This window comes from Lynx rufus, unplaced genomic scaffold (assembly GCF_022079265.1).
Source record: "Lynx rufus isolate CCGP_SWC_20201006 ecotype Redwood Valley unplaced genomic scaffold, mLynRuf1.p SCAF_15, whole genome shotgun sequence".
NCBI lineage: Eukaryota > Metazoa > Chordata > Mammalia > Carnivora > Felidae > Lynx > Lynx rufus.
This window is the reverse complement of record NW_025814829.1, coordinates 50964207-50984678: the sequence shown is the minus strand read 5'-3', so window position 1 is coordinate 50984678 and position 20472 is coordinate 50964207. Positions and strand designations below refer to the sequence as shown.

Below are 20472 nucleotides of genomic sequence, written 5' to 3'. Positions count from 1 at the left end.
CGGTGTCTGTTTTTAAAAACATTTTTCAATCGCTTCTGGGCCTTTTGGCTAAGATCAAATATAGTATCTGTTCTTATCAGTTTAAAAACATTTTTCACGCCTGGTGTTTAAAACAAAACAACAACAAAAAAAGGCCAGGCTGTGCTGAACCAATTTGCACCCTAGGGACTCTGTCCTGAGGTTCCGTAAAGCCCTTTTGATAGGTCTGTCCAAATTCGAGGAATTCCTTCTGATGATTCTTATACCTCCGCTGTTACTGATGCTGGTCAAGGAGCCTAGTGGTACAAAAGGAGAGGCAGGGGATAACAGGAAGTAGAAAATCGTTAAGCAAAGACAATAGGCTTGTTACCTATTTGCCTGTTGTTCCCTAGCCACTGCTTTGTCGCCTGGTGCTGTCGCGTCTGTCTCCTGCTCCCTGTTTCTAGCACCACCAACGACTCCATTCCATGCTACCGTGATTTCTGGCCTAGAACACCCTCCTCAAAGATATGATCTCCCTACAGCCGTTCTGACAGCCTTCCGATCTGTTCTCCACTTTGTCGCCAGAGTCGTCTCTTGGAAATACATATCTGATCACCGCGCTCCTTTTTGCTTAAATCCCCTCGAGGGATTTGCATCGGCCTTGAGACAAAACTAAAATTCCACATCATCTGGCTCTACCTGCTTCTGACAGACACCGCAGGCCGTTAATAACACCCATTCCCCTTCCTCCTGCGACGTAGATGATTTATATATCCCAGCATCCCTTACTCCCTTACTGTTAGGCGTGAGCACGTGACCGAGTTTCGCTAATGGAATGTGAGCAAAGGTGATAATTGTGCTTTTCGGGCCCAGGCTCCAAGAACCTCTGGGAGGCATCTTCATGACCCTAACCGGGTGGCTGGGATGGCGATACTCATGTTGACTTTGAAAGATGACAGAGTCTCTGCTGGTGGATTCCCCAAGATCCCTCATCACAACCTTTAACCTGGAATTGCCTTGGAATGTTATAGGAGAGAGAAATAAACACTGTCTTGACTCATGGTGGGGTTAGGTCCAGTTGTTGCCGTGGACTGGTCTCCTGTAACCAGTACGTTACATTTCCTGCCCCATCTACCCCCAATATTGCCCACGCCCCACGTTTCCACACCAGCTGAAGAGATATTCTGTCATTTTTTCATATTTGCCATGCTCCCTTCTTCTGTGGCACTTCGAATATGCTATTAATCGTTCCATTGACCCTGTTTGGTCAAATCTTGTTCATTCTTCAGATCTTAGCTCAGGTAATCAGGGCATCTTCCTACTTCATGGAAAACTTTTCTGGACTCCAGCGCCCCTCTTCTAGGCTCATCTCTCCATGTACTCGTCTTTCATAGATCTTGTGATGACTGCAAGTCTGCATTTGTTTTTGTGCTTACTTAATTAACGTCTCTTCACTAAAGTGTATATTTCGTGAAGCCCGGGACAGTGTCTGTTTTTTTTTTCCCTTCAGCATCTGCACGGTAACTTGACATAAAGACCATAATTTTTATTGAATGAGTGAATCAGATTATGAATCCATACCATTAAAGGAAAAAAAAAAGCCATGTTAGGTGTAGTATGTAGTTGCAAATTATGATGCAAAACATATTTTTTCTCAATATAAAATGTTATTTTGCCACTTTTGTTTTTAAGTGCTTTCAGTAACCGCGGATGTGCTTTGAGATCATCGTCTCGAGGACACGGGGCTTGACGCACCAGCTTTATACTCTGTACCTGCCTCAGCTTCTTCGTCTTGAACATTTCACTTTTCCTCGTAGTCGGTAAGCACAAGCAATTCCTGGATTGTTTTTTTAATCTAAGAACCCTCTGGTTGGGGGAAAATGCTAGAGAATAAAATATACAAGGCATAAGTGACATTCTAGATAGAACCTTTTGTGTGACGGGAAACAAAAAGGTACGAACTTGATAAAATCGATCTGGGGGCCTGATTTCTAGTTAGGGTGGCCACACCTACGCGCATGTCTCCTGCGGTATTTGGGACACACTCATTCTAAAAAATTACTTCCTGTTTATCTGAAATCAAATTTAGCTGAGTATCCTATAGTTGTATTTACTATTTATAGTTGTATGTACTCTGTCCTATAGTTGTATAGCTCTATTTTCAGTTCTGTCGCTTAACAGAAACTTCACCTAAAATAAGAACTTTACCTGGAGACGACTATGTGAAGCACCATATTTGAAATGCTTAGCATGGCGTCGGGCACTATGTGTTGACAGTGGTCAAGAACTACTTATTCTTGTCATTAATGTATGTAATAATAAAAGCCTCTGTTTATTGCAATACGATTCTGTTACATCTAATCATATGAGCTACCATTTATTGTGTGCCCCACTCTAGACAAGGTGTCGTTCTAAGCCCGTCACATGAGGCGTTCTATTCATTTCTTCCAACGATCCCGTAAAACAGGCATCACGTGATCTCTACCATACAGCTGAGACACAAAGAATATGGATCACTGCTCCCGGGTGATACCGGGTAATAGTGGTGGAGGCAGCCTCAGAGGCAGCTGACTCCAGGACCTGCTTTCTTAACCTCCACACCACAATTTCTGCAAGCCGCAAATGAGGCTGGGTCCATTTATGAATGAGCGTTCTTTCATATTTAATAGGACTGCCTTCTCTCAGCCCCTATGGAACCCTGGGGAATTGACTCAGCTGCCCACCTGGTAAATCAAGCAGCCATTTTGCATCCAGACCTGATTTTATAGAAATCTAAATACAGTTTACTAGGTTTACATGTTAGCACTAAAAGGAAAAAGTTCTCTGCTTACCTTTTAGTTGGGGCAACCCTTTGGTTTTATAGGCTTGTTTGAGTAAGTAATTATTCTGGTAATGCCAAGGCCTCCTTTATTGAGTCATAAATGCATCCTGGACAACTCAGAATAACTAGCAATCCCTTTCCTTCGAGCCTAGCAGGCAAACACGGGTTAGCTAGATGTGAGTTGGCTTGCCTGCCCTTGCAGGTTTCTCTTTTTCTCTGGAAACCTCCTACGAAACCATGTGAAAGGGGGAAAGAGGATCAGATAATTGGGATCTTTAAGATGGTTATTATGAAAAATGTTCTGGAACCAATTCAAATACCAATCAGAAACCACATTGTTCAACTAAATCACTTTCAGATGCCACATAAGATACAAAATACAATGATTTCCAGTTTAAAAATATAATGTTCCTTTAAAAAAACACAGTATTTTATTTTATTGTTTAGAAAAAAACCCTGCCTTGGCTGGAATTCAGGCCCGTCACAGATGATGTACAGACAGGCTTTGTGCAGTTCCCTTCGGATCCGGGGCCTATGGACCTCACTGTAATGTATTTAAAAGTTCCTTAAAATGGATGTGACGGCTGTTTTCTTTGTGTATTACAGAAATATACAGAGTTCAGAGGCTCCGTGGCTACACTTCAGGCATGTATGTCATTGAAGGAATGAAAAAAATATGATGGCCAAATGCTGTATTAAAATCCCATTAGAAACGCTGGGAAGAATTATGGCTCCAGTCTCTTTTATCTGACAGGCGTCAGTTTGGTGACACAATGTTCCTTCTTGCCATTTTCTCCCTCCTTTCTTCCTTCTCGTTATTTCTTCCTTTCTTTCTTCCTTCCCTTTCTCTCTTTTTCTTTCTCTCTTTCTTTTCCTTCCTTCCTTCTTTCCTTCCTTCCTTCCTTCCTTTCTTCCTTCCTTCCTTCCTTCCCTCCTCTTTTCCTCCCTCCCCTCCAGGACCCTCCCTTCCCCTTCTCTCCCTTTTCTTTCCTTGACTTCCCTGTCCTCCCTTCCCTCCTGTATCCTCCCCTTCCCCACTTCCCTCCCCTCCCTTCCTTGTTTACTTCTCCCCTTTTCCTACTTGGTCACAGGATATCTGTGTGTCATCTTTACCACTGGGAAAGCAAATATCATCAGGTTTCTGTCACTGTTTGATCTTCTGTACTGTATCCTGCATCAGGCAGCCTTGGGGGAGACCACTCACCCTTTTCCCGGATAAACTTGTCTATCTGAGGATTCATTAAATCCAGGATTGTTTATCTGAGCCGTCATCACTGTGTCGGGGAGCACGGGGGTTAACGCACCGTGTGACCTCAGGAATGATTTCTGTTATAGCAGCTCCCATATGATCTATCAGGCTCTAAGCATGAATTTTAATGGGCTTAGAACCACTTCTCCAGCCTGCAGGCCAGAGGTCGCTGGCTTTCACAGCGGATCTTCCACAAACTGACATGGAATCTGAGGAATTTGTTTGCTCCATCCAGAGAGGTGTGAATTTTTGCCCCTGTTCAGATCCGCAGGCCTTGCTGTGGAACTGGAGGGAAATACCAACCCGTTATGTCACCGAGGATGGGGTTATTTACGGATTCACAGGGAAAATTCAGCCCCGAAAGAGCTGCTACGAGGCTCGACAGCAGGAGCAGCGGGCACGGGGAGGTCTGGTTCTGGCCCAGCTTCGCCCCCTATAAACCTCGCGGCCACGGGCCACTTGCTTTCCCTCTCTCGGTTCAAGTCGCTTATCTGTGAAAGGAGAGTTGGCTCTGAAATCCCCTGATTTTGTGAAAGCAGCCCAGTCGGCGACAGAGGGAAAGACAATTCCTGCTCGGCGATATTGTAACCACAGATACACAACAGCCTTTTCTCCCCCAGAGACTTTGAGGGAAAGTTAAATAATTCCATACTTCAGGGAACTCAGAGTCACTGATAACATATTAGTTCACTATCTAATGTCTTGTTCATCTCTGCATAGGAGCCTAAAAGCCTCTTGAGGACAAGACGGTGCTGTTCATCTCTCTATCTCCCCTTCTGTGTCTGTTTGTTGAGTGTGGGAATGAAGGTTCAAAAGTTAGGGAATACTCGTGAGGATGGATAGCTCTCTGGAAGAGAGGTAGCAAACTGAGAGCACGCTGACAGGCAAATCAAAGAGCAAGGCACCACCAGTGTTCAATGTCACAAGTAGGCTAAGAGGCTGAACCAAGAGCCCTTCTCTGGGAGCCATCAATGGTCAGTCACTTTTACGTAACAAAGTTACAGTTCTTTACTTGCCTATGATGTCTAGAGAAGAGGACACTGCACTATCACAGAAGACTGAATCCACTGAATTTTGAAGAAGTCCGTCTTTTACTAAATGCTACACAATAGTAGACAGGTGTCAGATCTATACTTTGCCCTTTTAGTTCCCATGCCCTCGGGTCCATATTGTACATGTTGACTCCTACTAATACGGGACAGAGTAGTCTAGGAGCCGGCAGAGCGTAGTTTGGGGACTGATGTACGTGCCTCCACAGGCGTACTTCTCATTACATCCTTAAATCAAATGAAAGGAAGAAATTGAACTGCTTAGTAGTAAAGAATTACTTGCAAAACCAGCGGAAGATTAGAATCAGCAGTAGGTGACAAATGGAAACTGTAGACATTTGATGGTCATTATGTTCCAATGACTGTCTCAGCAGAGCATTCTTTTCTAAAGAATTTTTTAATGCTTAATTTTTGAGAGAGCAGGGGAGGGGCAGAGAGAGAGGAAGCTGAGCTGTCTGTCAACACAGAGCCTGACGCGGGGCTGGAACTCACGAACTGTGAGATCACGACCTGAACCGATGTTGGACGCTCAACCAACTGAGCCACCCAGGCGCCCCTCAGTAGAGCATTCTATATCTAGAAGAAGGACTGTCTCTATTCGGTAGGACTTAATACTAACCTCAGTTACATATCCAGCTCCAAAATAGAGAAAGAAAGTGCTGGTAGTCAGGACCATTTAGATCATTTAATGTCAGTTTCAAAGACTCACAATTTACATTCTGCGAAGAGAGATTGGAAAAGAGTAAGGAAATCGTGAGCCATAAAGAGTATGGATTTCTGTAGGAAAAATTGTACCAAGAGGATTAGATTACTTTTTTGGGAGAATAAATTTATATTAGCGAGAAAAAGGAAAAGTACATGTTATTCATTAGAGTTTTTATAGAATGTTTGGTTCAGAAATTGCAAAATTATACTTTTAATTTATTTTGATAGTTTCAATTGGCATAGATTATGTTCCAAAGGCAGCTTGTAGAAGAATCAAGAAAGAAAAACGTCAAGGTGTCGGAGCTTGGGAAGCAATATGGTTTACATCTCTTTCATATAAATATTTTTATTGCTTCTCTGGAAGAAAAAGAAAATAGAACATTAATGAAATTGGCACTTAAATCCTTGGTTTTAGAGTGTGAGTGAGCAGTAAAAAAAATGGCAGAATTAAGAGACAAATTATTTCTTTCCCTTCTCTGGGTCCACAAAAGGTCAGAGGAGGAAATGTATTCATTCATTGATTCATTCAAACATTTATTTCTCTGTGATCACAGTGACACAGGAATAAATAAATGTAGCAGGATATGGATAAAATAGCTATTTTTTAATTATTATTTAGGCTTTCTGACTTTTAATTTCTTTATCTGTAGACTGAAGATTAAAACAGCTAATTCTGAGGGTTATTATTTATGAGCATTAAATATGATGATTTATTTAAACAGCGCTCAACATATGGAAATGATATTAATAACAAACATTATCGAGGACTTCCTCAGTGCCACGTACTCTGTTAGGTTTTTTGTATATGTTAATGTATTTGAGAGTCACCACTGCCTTATGATAGATGCAGACATCATAGTCCCATTTTATGGATGAAAAGACTGTATAGTTTGAAGAGTGTGAGTAATTTGCTTGAGCTTGTAAGTCGCATAGCCGAGACCTCAAATCCAGACAGCCTGACCCCATTGCTGGTGCCTGGCAGCTATTATGGTTATTGCTACAACTATGAGACTCAGCCGAAATTACAGAAATAAGACCTTAAATTTAGACGTGAAGTTCTGGACTAGAGGGATTATTAAAAGAAGTGGAATGAAAAATGTTAAAGCATAAAAATCCTTGGAGAAGTTTAGGGGTATTCGGACCATCAGCTGAGGTTCTACTCTCCCTTGCAGACTTAGAACAACTTGGCTTAAGATTCCAACTTGATGCCTGTGCAGGTTTGGAACTATGCCTGTAATTTCTGTCAATTCCTGATGGTTTCCTTCTTCTTAGTTTTCTCTTCCTTGTTTTGCATTCATCCTGTGTTATCCAAACATAAAGCCTGCTTTTCCTAAATCTGTTATTAGTTTAGCAGTTTTACTGAAGACCTTTGCGGTTATGGGGGAAGTCACATCGCATATAACATCACTGACTTCCTGACTTCAGCTCCAGTCCTCCTCATTTTACACAACAGCAAACATGCCTGGCAAACACACCGTTTCCAACCATTTAGTAAATGGTAGAGCCGAGACTCCAGGCAAGATCCTGTTGGCAGATGGTCTGATCAAGCCAGTGCAAGTGAGGAAAGAAACGTCTTCATCCGTCGACCCATTCCTCTTAAACTCTGCATCTTCTCTCCACTATAAAAGAAAAATAAGACAGGAATCTTCTAAGCTGATGTAAACTAATCCTGCAAATGCGTTTCTCTTAAAAATGCAAAAGACCAAATTAAAAATAATCAGATTACACTAACAGAAGTGTTTCTTTTCTTTTTTTTGGGGGGGGGTTATTTATTTATTTTGAGAGAGAGAAAGAGAATAAAAAAGCATGAGCAGGAGAGGGACAGACAGAGAGGAAGAGAGAACCCCAAGCAGGCTCCATGGTGTCAGTGCAGAGCCCAACTCAGGGCTTGATCCCATGAACTGTGAGATTATGATCTGAGCTGAAATCAAGAGTTGCTCAACCAACTGAGCCACCCGGGTGCCCCAGAAATGTTTCTAAGCATCGATTTATGTTGATTATTTCAAAAGGATTCCCTGCTCTCTGGCTTCTGGTTGGGTTGGCCCAGCAGGAGCCCTGGTAGAAGATTGGAAAGAGGGAGGAGAATGAAGTCAGGACATCAATCCCTGGGCTCCCTCTCTCATGGATCATCCAAAGTGGGCTCTGTTGCTCAACCAAAGTTCACTGCTTTTCCTGAGGCAGCTTCTATACACAACTTTCTCCTCCCTCTTCTAGTATCTGTGTCCTTCCTTTACCCTTTGAGGCCCAGAGGCAGAAACAGTCCTGTCTTAACTACATTGCACGCTGCAATTCTCCCACATCCCATCTATACTGTGTGTTGTGAGTTGAATCCTGTCCTCCCCCAAAGAGGATTCAGTCTCCGCCTTCAGTGCTTCCAACCATGACCTTATTTGAAAACATGACGTTTATAGATGATCAAGTTACCATAAAGTTGTTGGGGGGGGCCCTAATCCAACATGACTGTGTTTTTAGAAAAAAAAGGAGAGGAGTGTCTGGGTGGCTCACTCATTTAAATGACCAACTCTTGGCTTTGGTTCAAGTCATGATCTCATGGTTCCACTGGTGTGTGCAAGCCCAGAGCCGGGTTCTGCGTTGACAGAGCAGAGCCTGCTTGGGATTCTCCCTCTCCCTCTCTTTGCCCCTCCCCTGTGCATGCTCTCTCTCTCTCTCAAAATTAAAATAAATAACTTAAAACAAAAAGGAAAAAGGGGGAATTTGGACACACACACACACACATGGAGATGCCATGTAAAAGTGAAGGTAGAGATTGGGGGCAAAGCATCTACAAGTCAAGGGATGTCAACGAGTGCCAGGAAACCACCAGAAGCTAAGAGAGAAGGCAGGAACAGATTCTCCTTCACAGACCTCAAAAAGAAGCAACCCCACTGGCATCTTGATCCTAGACTTTTGGCCTCTGGAACTGCGAGGCAATACATTTCTTCTGTTTAAGCCCTGCTAATTTGTTGTGCAGTGGCCCTAGGAAATTAATACACCATGGAAATCGTCCCTCGCTTAACATTCCTAGAGTTTTCTTAGCTTGAGTCCCATCAGCTGATGCCTATCGGGAACGTGAGTGGTCTAAATGCCTCTATAAAAGGAAATAAATTATTGAGATAATGTCCAGCTAACAGAAGAGTTTGACAAGGTGTAACCAGCTAAAATCTAGCTGGAGCTTCAGATTAGAAGCTGGCATTTGTGTGACACATTTGTAGAGCAAAGTTACTTTCCGGGTTCCTTTTCAGCTATGTAACGATTAAGTTCCATCTCCCAATGCTTATTAGCTCTTAAGGACTTTTAGAGAGAACTGAAAAGCTGTGACACGCTCAGAAGAAAAATAAAGCAAGCTAACGCGACAAAGAATTACGGGGTAGGGGCTCTCAGAGAAGGTGACATTTGAACAGATATCTAAATACAGTAAAGGAGGGAGCCCTGTAGACTCTAGCAGAGAGTAGAATCTAGGCAGAGGGAAGAGTTAATTCAAAAGCTTTGAGACTGGAGTGTGCGAGGCGTATTTCAAAAACAGAGCAACAGCCAAGATGGCTGGAACTGACTGAGGCAGACGTAGGTAAAAGATGACGTCAGAGAAGTAAACTTTTCTATCCCGTTAGGACATTTTTACTTTCTCTACTGGACTGTTGTGGGCACTTAAAGTTTGGGATGAGTGTTTGCAAAGTGACTAATAGGATGTTTCTCACATAAAGACGTATTGAAGGGACCAATGTGGGCGGAGAGTCACAAACTAGTTCCACATTTTCTCCAGAATCCCCTTCCAAAGTGCCATAGCCCTAGAAAAAATTCATATTATTCAAAAAGACTAAGAAATATTTTATGTTTAAATTACAACCTGATTTCTAATCGAGTGACTTTTCTTGGCTCTGTTTGAGGTGATTTTTTTTTTTTTTAGCTCCAAATTACTTTCCAGCCTCTCTTGTTTATTCCGTTTTGATTTGTGTGGCCATGCATCCCCTCCCTAACCTTCCATTATTTCTCTGGGTCCATGTTTTGGTTTGAGTAGTCCTAACCACTCTAACATAAAGAACTCTTATAGATTTTTAAGGAAGTTTTTCACTTATAAAAAGTAATAAAAGTATTAATTTCCTTTTCAGATTATTTAAATGGATCATAAAACAGCCTCATTTACTGCGCTTAACTTTCCTTGTGTCCTGAATAATCAAGAGAGGGTGTATGGTCTGGGGCACTAAGGCATTTATGCACACTGGTGGTCTGAAAGCTTTAATGTCTCTTCCTGGAGTGATTAATTTAAAGCAGGGCAAGACTGGCCCAACATTATTATTTCATTTTAAGTGCATCTGGAAATCCAGAGAGTAAGCCCTTGTTTCACTCTGTTGAAGAAAAAGAAATGCATGTTAATAACTCCTACCTATTCTTAGGGCGATTGTACGATCGCTCCTCAAGCGCAGGAGGCGAAGCTTATGATGTCATTTGGAACAGAGACAAGAGGAGGCACATTCACTTACCTCTATCCATGAGGCATGGATTCAGGAGCAGAGCAAATGGGGTTTCGTGAAGCCTGAAGATTCTGCAATTTAAGGACGTAGGCAGAAACAAGAATTTAGGAAGAGAAAAGAGATTCCCAAAAAGAACTTGAAAAAATTTAAAGGGGCGCCTGGGTGGCTCCGTCGTTAAGCCATGAACTCATGGTTCGCCAGTTCGAATCCTACATCAGGTGAGCTGGAGACCCGCTTCCGGTGAACCCTGCTTCTCTCTCTTTTGCTGTCTCTCTCTCTCTCTCTCTGTGCCCCTCCCTCACTTGCACCCTCTCTTTCTCTCTCTCAAAAAATTTTTTTTGACCCATACTGCGAACATCACAAAACCAAGAAAATAACATAATATTTTTACTAATTGACCGCCTGACCTATTGCGATGTTGTCTTCCTACATTTTTTGACTGCGTACTTTTTGATTGCCTTTTCACATTAAAACATTTTTGTAATATTTTCTACAGAGAGACTACAAAGATAGTCGAGTCGCTCCTTTAGCATAGTCGATTGAAATTTGTTGTTTTACTCCTTTTGGGTTAGATGAACACAATTGTGGCTTCAAACGCAGTTGCGCTCACTGTTTGTACCACTGCTCCCAGTGTGTGCTCTACAAACATAGGCACTCTGATAATTCTAACATTCTATTTCTCACAATTCCCATCACAATGGAAAAGATAATGTGCGACGTGTTATAACTGTACATGCTGCATTATACTCCTGTCAGGGAAGAAGGTCTGTCTTGATCTATGAAAAGCACATCATTGGTGACACATCTGAAGGTTTACACCACTGACGACTGGAGGAATATTCTTCAGACTGGCTTCTGGCTTCTTAAGTCGCACGCAAGCTTCCTTCTCTCCCAACTGCCTATGTACTCCCAACACCGGGACCAAGGACATGTTCCCATTTCAGTATGCCCTCTGGCCCCACACCTTTGTGTAGCGACAATGGTCAGAAAGCACAGGTGGCCACAGAAGTTGGCCTGGATGCCATTTCTACACCAGCCCGGCCAGTCATCACTGCGTACACACGGAAATGACCGCAAACCCCGTAATTATGGAATGTATGGAAATGCGTGGACAGGAAAGTGAGAATGTAAAGAGACGGCGGTCTTAACTGATTGTGGCTCGAATATCTTACTTCTGAAAATTTACAAAAACAGATGTGGCCTCTCAGGGCCTTGGATAGAGTCCATGTAGCTGAAGACCTAGAAGCTTAAGTGTCATTAACTTCACTGTAAATCTTCCTCTGGGGTGAAACCTAAGAATAGGGTTTTACTCTCTCCCTTTATCTTTACAAGAGCACTAGAAAGAGCTAACTCTACTCAAAATTAGTTCTCCACTGAAAGTTCACAACCCTTCCAATTAGCTAATGCAATCAGACATCGTCCAAAAACTCCATCCCGGCTGTTTCTTCAGAAAACTCAATAGGTCGCTTTTCCAATGTGATATTTAGGGAGCATTGAATGACTGCATTAAAATAATGCCAAGAAGGGTAAAATTAATTTGCTTTGTATCCAACTAAGGATAGAATTCCTTTCCAATGAGACTGGATAATATGCTCTCATGCTTTTAGTTTTGATTTTTCCCACTTTTCCCCAGGTTTCGTCTTTTTTTCTTTGCATCCTTTTCCTTTAAGATTTTTTCTCTTATCTTCATTTCTCCCTGTTCTCTTCTCAGGCATTAGGTGTTCTTAGCAATGGCTTTGGTGCAGAAACACACTCTGAATTAGCTCTTGGCTTTCTGTCCCTGAGAGATAGAGAAAAGCGTGTGGTAGGGAGGAACAAGTCAGGCAGACTTGGGGCATGCTTCACTGCAGAGGTCAAGGTCTTAGCTGGTCCCAGCTGCTGTAACAAAGCATCACAGGCTGGGGGCCTGCAACAATAATCAAGCATTTCTCATGGTTCTGGAGGCTGGAAGTTCAAGATCGGCGTGACAACATGGCTGGGTTCCGGTGAGCGCTCTCTTCTGGGTTTGCAAATGGTTAGTTGCCTTCTTGCTGTATCCTCACCTGGGAGAGACAGAGTGGGAGAGATGGAGAAAGAGAGAGACAGACCATCCCTCGTGTTTGTCTTCTTATAAGGGCACTAATCCAATGGTGAGGGCTCCATCTACCTGACTTAATTAACTCCCAAATGCCCCATCTCCAAATAAAAGCACACTGGGGATTAAGGCTTCATCATTTGAATTCTGGGGGACTCAGCCATTCAGTCCACTGCAAATAGGTAGCAGCACAGGGAAAAATTGCTCCCAACACACACACACACACACACACACACACACACACACACATACACACACACACACACACACACACACACACATCTCTAGGTAACATACACATCCAATCAGTTCCCAGATCTTTATACTGTCATAGCAGGATCGTAGTCTCTTTCTTCCATGGTTCCCTTTTGAATACTTTATTTGTTTTTCTTTCTCATTCACATCTCTCTGTGATGTACTTTTTACTTGATTTCACTTATTTTTTTTTAATATAATTTATTGTCAAATTGGCTTACATACAACACCCAGTGCCTGTCACCCATTTTCCCTCTCCCCCACTCCCCCTTCCATCCACCCTCAGTTTGTACTCTGTATTTAAGAGTTTCTTGTGGTTTGCCTCTCTCCCTCTCTGTTTGTAATTGTTTTTTTTCTCCTTCCCCCATGGTCTTCTGTTAAGTCTCTCAAGATCCACATGTGAGTGAAAACATATGATATCTGTCCTTCTCTGACTGACTTATTTCACTCAGCATAATACCCTCCAGTTCCATCCACATTGCTGCAAATGGCCAGATTTCATTCCTTCTCATTGCCAGGTAGTATTCCATTGTATATATAAACCACATCTTCTTTATCCATTCGTCAGTTGATGGACATTTATAACCTGATTTCATTTAGATAAAATGTTAGTATGTTGCTGCTAGGCATTGTATTTTGTTGGCTAATGGCATGTGGTTGGACATAGGAGAAGCACAAGGTTAGTCTAGTCACTTGGAAATACTGGAAGCCCTTGACATAGAGGAACCTATGGGATCCATTTGTATTTTCTTGCCATTTAATACATTAAACTCCATTTAGATTAGAAGGGAAATAGTCTCGGGGCGCCTGGGTGGCTCAGTCGGTTAAGCATCCGAGTTCGGCTCGGGTCATGGTCTCACAGTTTGTGAGTTCGAGCCCCGCATCGGGCTCTGTGCCGACCGCTCGGAGATCGGAGCCTACTTCGGATTCTGTGTCTCCCTCTCTCTCTGCCCCTCCCCCACTTGTTCTCTCTCTCTCTCTCTCTCTCTCAAAATGAATACACATTATTTTTTTTTTAAAGAAGGGAAATAGTCTACCTTGAGTTTTTTTTTTTTCTTTTTTCTTTTCTTTTTTCTTTGCTTGGTGGGCGCCTCCAGGTGGGAGGAGAAAGGACAGGATGTATTTCCTGAAAGAACACAAAATGCCACCTGGCGCTTACCCGCCCTGCCTGTCTGTCTTCTTTCAGCTGGGAATGTCAGCTTCACGAGGCAGAGCCCATTCTCTTTACAAGGGACCTTCTTTGTTTCTCTCATGTATCTTAAGATAATTTTGACAGATTATAGTTTCCCTTTGCACATTTTAAAGTTCAAAACTAAAATGCTCAATCGTAAATTGAGATAGTTTCAAAAGATATAGTTGCTGGCATATTCAAATTGAATTTTAAAGTAAAACCGTTACTCTTCTTTTTAAATATATCTACAGCAATATTATGTACGCCATCATCTATTTTTATTTATTTATTTTTTTAAAGTTTGTTTATTTATTTTGAGAGGCAGAGAGAGCCAGCAGGGGAGGGGCAGAGGGAGAGGGAGAGAGACAATCCCAAGCAGGTTCCCCACCACAAGCAGAGAGCCTGATGAGGGGCTCAAACCCACGAACCACAAGATCATGACCCAAGCCGAACTGACACCTGACTGACTGAGTGAGCCACTCAGGTGCCCCATCCATCATCTATTTTTTTTTTAATTTTTAAAATTTTTATTTTAATGTTTATTTACTTTTGACAGAGAGAGACACAGAGCATGAGCAGGGGAGGGGCAGAGAGAGAGGGAGACACAGAATCCGAAGCAGGCTCCAGGCTCTGAGCCATCAGCACAGAGCCCGACGCGGGGCTAGAACTCACAGACCGCGAGACCATGACCTGAGCCAAAGTCGGACCCTCAACCAACTGAGCCACCCAGGCGCCCCAACCATCATCTAATTTTAAAGGCACACAAATCTCTTTAATAATTAGATATTTTTCATCAGTCTCTTTTCTCCTTAAAATTGTATTTCCATGCTACCTCTTCCTCAGAATTGTATACCAATGTAACATAATTTTATATTTAAATATCTTTTATTGATTACCCTTTCCTATGCCTGTGCAACAAACATTAAAATTTTTCCATTTTTTATCATCTCCGTTGTCAAGAATTTCATGTCTAAATTTAAATTCCCTTTGCTATCTTAGCCCAGCAAAAGAAAAGATAAGATTTCTGTAACCCTACAGTTCTAAGAGCCCAAATTTTCTTCTTCACTACAGCTATTTTTCATATGCAAATGATCAGGTCGATCTCCATAAATTATAATTTTTTATAATTAGTGTATATAAAAATAAAATTGTGCTGGGAAAAAGAAACACTGCATTTCTTAGTGTGATAGGTGGTGACAGTTTACTGTGTTTTGGTCAAATGAAGTGACACAAATATTTAAAATTGTTGCTTTATTTGGGACCCCCGAGATTATTCTACCTGAGAACGATGCATGGCACCGACAGGGATGGGGGACAGCTGTACCTTTCTTTTGCTCAGTGGGTGACAGGCTACGGACAAAGGGAAGTGGGAAAGAAAAGGCCAACGAAGATCTCACTGAAGACACCTATGTAGGCAGAGTGCTTTTAGGGAAGAGTGATATAGAAATCAAATCTCTGGAATTGGTTTCCTTAAAACTGTGTCTGCAAAGAGTAAGGATAATTATTTGAACAGGCTGATGTATATGGTTCTTAACCTAGTCCATGGAACCTTCTCCCAGAGTCGAAAGAGGTGAGAGTCTTCTCCCAGAGTCGAAAGAGGGGAGTGCAGCAGGAGGTGACAGAACAATTATAGACACCTCTTTAAAACCTTTGGTGTGGGGATGAGCTCATTGGGAGAGTTCTTTTTTTTCAATGTTTATTTATTTTTGGGACAGAGAGAGACAGAGCATGAACGGGGGAGGGGCAGAGAGAGAGGGAGACACAGAATCAGAAACAGGCTCCAGGCTCTGAGCCATCAGCCCAGAGCCCGACACGGGGCTCGAACTCACGGACCGCGAGATCGTGACCTGGCTGAAGTCGGACGCTTAACCGACTGCGCCACCCAGGCGCCCCCGGAGAGTTCTTTTTAGATATGTTTTAATCTTCAGGAATTCTGATCCAATTATATGTATATATATAGCTTCTCATTTATGCTCATACAGGAGGTCCTACTAATTATGAAATGTCAAAGACTATCACTTACAAATGAGAGAATATATTGGGGCGCCTGGGTGGCTCAGACGGTTGAGTGTCTTACTTCGGCTCAGGTCATGATCTCATGGTTCGTGAGTTCAAGCCCTGCGTCGGGCTCTGTGCTGACAGCTCAGAGCCTGGAGCCTGTTTCAGATTCTGTGTCTCCCTCTCTCTGCCCCTCCCCCACTCACGCTCTGTCTCTCAAAAAATGAATAAACGTTAAAAAAAATTAAAAAAAAAGAGAGAACATATAAGAACCTCCCAAACAAGAGGCGCTAAGTTAATTTATATTGATAAACGCCACTCACTTAAGATTGCTCCTTGAAATCAGTTTATGATTTATTTCAAAAGCTTTTAATAGATGAAAAGTCTCAATAATACCACTTATCTCAATTTGCATATTTGAATCTATTTTTTCAATTCCTAAATTTATAATTGCTTACCTATGTTTCTTATTGATTTTATATTTAATAAATAAAAATGTATATCATTTTATATTTATTATTATTATGGTAGTTATTAAAATTTATTTCTAATTGTTATTTATGGTTTTATTGGGATTTATGATTTTTTCCTCTAAAATGGCTTCTTGCATATGGAAATCAATGGATAATCTTTTACAAAAAAGGCTAGAATAAAGATCTCACGTTTGTAGTCACATATAAGACATTTTACAGCAATGACAAGGGTGGAGAAAATATAAGGGACATGCAATTAGGACTGATGTCTAAATAAGACACTATAGTATCGAAAGGAAACAGTGCAAAAATACTGCAAAAAGTCAGTTTTATACACTTCTTTTTTAATTTTTTTTTCAACGTTTTTTATTTATTTTTGGGACAGAGAGAGACAGAGCATGAACAGGGGAGGGGCAGAGAGAGAGGGAGACACAGAATCGGAAGCAGGCTCCAGGCTCCGAGCCATCAGCCCAGAGCCTGACGCGGGGCTCGAACTCCCAGACCGCGAGATCGTGACCTGGCTGAAGTCGGACGCTTAACCGACTGCGCCACCCAGGCGCCCCTATACACTTCTTAATTGTACATAAAACTGGCAAGCTATAAGCTTATGTACTGATATAAAAAACACACAGAATAGCATGCATAGTGCCTTTTATTATTAAATCAAGAGGGAGTCGGGGCGCCTGGGTGGCGCAGTCGGTTAAGCGTCCGACTTCAGCCAGGTCACGATCTCGCGGTCCGGGAGTTCGAGCCCTGCGTCAGGCTCTGGGCTGATGGCTCGGAGCCTGGAGCCTGCTTCCGATTCTGTGTCTCCCTCTCTCTCTGCCCCTCCCCTGTTCATGCTCTGTCTCTCTCTGTCCCAAAAATAAATAAAAAACGTTGAAAAAAAAAATTAAAAAAAAATCAAGAGGGAGTCTACACCAAAGTAAATTATAAATGTATAATAAAGTTAAATGTATAATTTGTTACACATTTAAAAAATTTTTTTATCCAATCTATTTTCCATTTATATGTATTCCAATTTAGCAAACAAACCCTGCTTTCAACACAAAGGAATCAGACTTTTGACCTCACACTTCAGAAAAGTGAAAACTAGCACGGTCCGACAGTAAACCAACTGTTTATTTTCAGTTATTTGGCATGGCACTTTACATAATGTTAGCCCCGTTTTTAACTCCTTGGGGAGGCAAAAGTTCAGAAACATTGTGAAAAAAAAAAATGTCCTTGGAGCAGTTGGCCACCAAGAACTTCACCTCCAGGTGTCGTACATGGTGTCCCATCTGGGTTTTCGTTGATGGTGGAAACATCTTTCATCCCCACGTCAAGGGGCAGACCCGCCGAAGCAAAGCAGGTGATGTCAGAGCCTGGTCCAAGGCCTGGAGGTGTTGTGTGGGGAGGAAACAAAGGATAGAAGAGAAGAGGGGACTGGAGAAAGAAGGGTAGGAGGAGAAAATAAAAACAAGAGGTGGCAAGGCAAAGCAAAAAGCGAGCTGTGTGCTGGGGAGGGCAGGGCGGCCCCACTCCCTGGTCTCCGTGCTCGTGCTATCGTTACCTATGTCTGTTTAGGGAACTCTCCAAAACGCAGAGAAGCTCTGTGGGTCTGGCTCTCAAACTTATGCAACCAATTGTTTGGGGAACAGCCTGGAAATTTCACAAGAAAGCTGAGTTCTCAAGAGATTGACAGTTTGACCAGGGGATCAAAGGTTTGGTGCAGTGGGGCTAATTTTCAGAAAGCCTTCCCAATTGGGAAGATTTTCCTTCTCGTTATGGCAGTTAAGACATGTGAAAATAGTAATTCGAGGCACTTATAAGCAGCTTTCTTCTTTGTTCCCAATGTTCCACGAATGTCAGTCCTCTCCAAACCCATGAAAACAAAGTAGGCGGCCAGGATGATTACAACCCACCCCCGCCCCCCGCCGATCACTGATAAAAGGAGAGGGAAGTACAGAAATAGGCAGTGATTTGTTTGGCTTGCCAAGAAGAGAAAGTCACGTGGTTAGATCACAAGTGTTATTGCCTTCAGATCGACAAAGCACATAAGCAGCGTGGCTGTGTGTGGGTGGGGAGGAAGGAGAGGTTGCAGGATGAAGGATGAGATGAATAATAGTCAGATGGGTGGGGAATGAGATCCTAACAGTTGTTTGAGATTCTGAGCGCTCCAAATATATTTATCAAACCAGTAAGACCTAAAACAGCAACTAATATAGTCCGTTGCCATTGAAAATGCATAGGGGGCACCTGGGTGGTTCAGTTGGTTGAGCCTCCGACTTTGCCTCGGGTCATGATCCCACGGTTTGTGAGTTCGAGCCCCACAGAGGGCTCCCCGCTGTCCAGGCAGAGCCCGCTTTGGATCCCCTGTCCCCTTCTCTCTGCCCCTCCCCCACTTGCGCTCTCTTAAAAATAAATAAGTAAATAAACGAAAGCGAAAATGCATGGGATAACCAACCCAGCTGCCTTAATCTTGTGTTTGTTTAATTAACAGGAGGTGATGTAGATAAACCAAGTACTGGTCAGAAATCCCTAATAGCCAGGATTTATTCGGAATCCAGAGAATGGAATAAAAAACCCATTTCCCCCAGCGTTTTATAAATCACTGTTTTGTCCGCTGAGACTAACTCACAATCGGGGACCTACAGAAACCCTGCAATTGCACCAAGGCTTCCTGGTTCATTGTTCCTACAGTTTGGACCAGGCTTTACAACCATACCCGAGGCGTATTAGGCCAGGAAGTCGAGGGGTTGGTGTGTGTTTTTATTATGCTTCCACTGATCTGGGCTTAAAAAGCACTAAATATCGTGTGGTTTCTTTTCTTTCCTTCAAATGTGCATGAATGCTTGAATGGGATATTGTGACTGAAAATCTTCACTCTCTGCACTGATCACCTGGGGGTCTGTTTTCAACCCTCTGAAGATTCCCGAAAGCAGGCCTTCCCCTTAAAAGTATTTAAAGCAGGATCGTTCAGACCGTAAAGATCCCTGAGTCCAAGATTTCCTGCTTGGAGTCCTTCTGGCCTCAGTCGCCTGGTTTAGCTTCGCCCATCGTTCAAGTCTCCATCTAACGGCCAGACCCCAGTTTGGTCTTGTGACCGGTGGATACAGTCAACTTCACCCAAATCAATGAAAGCGAAAATTTAAATTATTTACGAAGAATTCATTCTGCTGCTCCGTATCTCCCTTCCACCAGAATTTGAGAAGCTTAAACTTGATACACAAAGCACATCCTGAGGATGGCTGGCAAGTCTGTTGAAGGGCTTAGATACCAAAAGAACAGAACGGGACAGGTGGGGTCATAGGCATTTAGATTTCTCTCGAAGGAACACTAGCACTAATATCAGTTCCCACTGCAACTAAATTAAGATGGTTTTTCCAGAAGGAGTTAGCATTCAACCGTAGTACATTTACAGTGGAGGCTTCCAAAAGGGACGTGTGTTTCTCCTCACTTTCTCCACTCATAATTTCAATTAGGAACACACTGACAAACCCCAGAACACAGTTTCTGGGAGAATCTTACTTCTATTATGCTAATTTCATGAACCCTGAGAAAAAGGGAGGGGGGAGCTTGTAATTTATCATGGCAAATGATACCAAGCTAAACCTCTGACAGGCTGTATCTATAAAAAGATATGCGACTGACCGTTCTTTCTTTCTTTTCTGGAAGGGTGGGGGAGCTCTGGATGCGGAGGCCGAATGAACCGATGATTCAGGACTGCCTTGTAGATACAGTCCGTTCACGTAGGAGGAGATGCTGAATATCAGGGCGAATTTTGCCAGCGTGTTAAGGCACGTATTTTAAAAGCATTTAAGGAGAAAATAGTGGCCACAGTTCATCGGAGCTCAAACACGAGAAGGTGACAAAACGCAGTGGTACTGCAAAGCCAAGTAAAATAGACTGAATGAGCAAACAAATTTTCCCACTTCCTTGATGCACTTTGTCAAGCTACCTTCTCACAGCTACCGTGGTGATCAAAACAAATTTAGGTCTTGTTAGCCCTGCTTATTTCAAACTCGGCAAAATTCCCATTGCACTTTGAATAAAATACAGATCCTCTCAAATCCGATTTCTTACCATGTCTTTCTCCAATCATTATTCCACAAGTTGCGGTACCGTGGAACTTTCCTACCTCAGGGCCTTTGCACATCGTAAGCCAGCTGCCTAGAGTTCTCTTTTCCCCCAATTTGACCAGACTATCTCCTTCTAGCAATCGGGGCTCCATTCTAGCCATCACATCAAATGTAGCCCACAGATAC

General features: G+C 42.6%; 1 pseudogene; it reads left to right on the top strand.

Annotated features, from left to right (window-relative positions):
• Positions 1–28: 28 nt before the first annotated feature.
• On the top strand, positions 29–154 carry LOC124510530 (uncharacterized; annotated as a pseudogene).
• Positions 155–20472: the final 20318 nt, after the last annotated feature.